Here is a 1,644-nt window from a genome sequence, read left to right on the forward strand (position 1 = left end):
GGGGGGGGTCTGCCCACGTGATGTTTCCTAGTGAATTTGGTGTCACTGGCTTTTTCCTGAGACAATCCATAGACTCATGTTACTGCAGCTGTCTTTTCCAGAGAAAGCACTGGGGAGACCTTGGGGGGGGGTCTTTAACTGGGACCCCAGAAATGTATTCTGCCCCCAACTTGGAGAGATTGTAGAAGAGCAGGTGGCTTGGTTAGGTTCTTTGTGTGTTTGGTGTGTGTAGCTTGCAAGGGGTCCATTCTATTCACTTTTGAACCTGTGCTTGACATTTTCCCCAAAAGCACTTTCCTGGCTTTATCTTAGTTCTGTTGTATTTGTGAGGTCACAAACCTCACAAACTGAACTAGTTTGTCTATCATCAAAAAGTTTGTGACGGTCCATGGTTCACAATCTGCATACACGAACTACAAACTGCATCCCATTTTCCCAGTTTGTGCCCATGCAATGTAAACCTATCTTTTAGAATCTGAAACCTTTTGTTAGAGGATTCCTATGTGGAACTGATTGCCACAAGCACATTGCCAGATATAGGGGCTTCGTACAGTGTGATCCTTTTGTGCAAACAGATATCATCTAGCAATATATTCCTTGCAAGAATTTCGCTTTCTGGATTTTTGCCATATGTGTGTTAAAAGTTCGCTGAGTGTTGCTAATGGATTAGCTAGACGATATTTATGTTCATACCTTTATGCTCACTAAAGGCTTTTATGCTTTAATTTTTCAAAACCATTGTAATATGTTCTGGCTCCAACTATCTAGTCATGGAACTTTTTTAAAAAAGAAAGAATGTCATTACCCACACATAGTATTTAAATGTAGTTAGGTCCCCCCTCTCCGAATAAGGCCTCTAAAGTACCTGTACTAAATAGAAATTGATTTTTAAATTAAACAGTGCTTTGTGTTTTACCAGTTAGAATAGCACTATTGTTCCACAAATTATTCTAGAACCTTCCTTGAACAGACATAAACAGAATCAGGGATACTCTCAAGTTTCTCTATCACAAAAATTTGATATGCCAGTCACCAGCATGATGCAATGAAAAACCCAGGTTTTTTTGTGTTCTCGAAGGCTTTTTTTTTTTTGTTCCTATGAATTATTATTGAATAATATTTAGTGGCATAACAGGCATCATCTCTTTCAATAGATGTGATGCCAGAATGCACAGATGTCCAGGCTGGACAGCAGCTGGTGATCTCATAGGCCAGTGCTTTTATATCTCCCATTTCCCTCTCCCCAAGAAAGCCACCCACCCATTCATGTAACCTCAGGGAATAGTGTATGACTTTAGTGCACAGAAGCAGTGAAGATACACATTTAAATACACATCCAGCTACATATTTTTATGTGCACTACTCACACCTTGAAAAAATTCTAAAGGGAGGCCAGATATCTACAGTTCGGCAAAATGGCAAGAGAAGGGAGATGGAAATTTACTTACCTTTAAACAAATTGAAGTTCAGGAAGACAGTAAATATTTGGCAAGTAAATGCGAATAAGGAATAAGTAGTCTTAGATGAAAAACGACATGATCCACAGGGATCAACTGCACAGTGCCCATCCCCTGTTCTTAAGCAGCTCCAATCCACAGAAATAGGACTTGTGTGAGAGATGTGTATTTTAGTGTAATAAATCAC

This window comes from Gekko japonicus, unplaced genomic scaffold (genome assembly GCF_001447785.1).
Source record: "Gekko japonicus isolate JY-2015 unplaced genomic scaffold, Gekko_japonicus_V1.1 scaffold1452, whole genome shotgun sequence".
NCBI classification, from domain to species: domain Eukaryota; kingdom Metazoa; phylum Chordata; class Lepidosauria; order Squamata; family Gekkonidae; genus Gekko; species Gekko japonicus.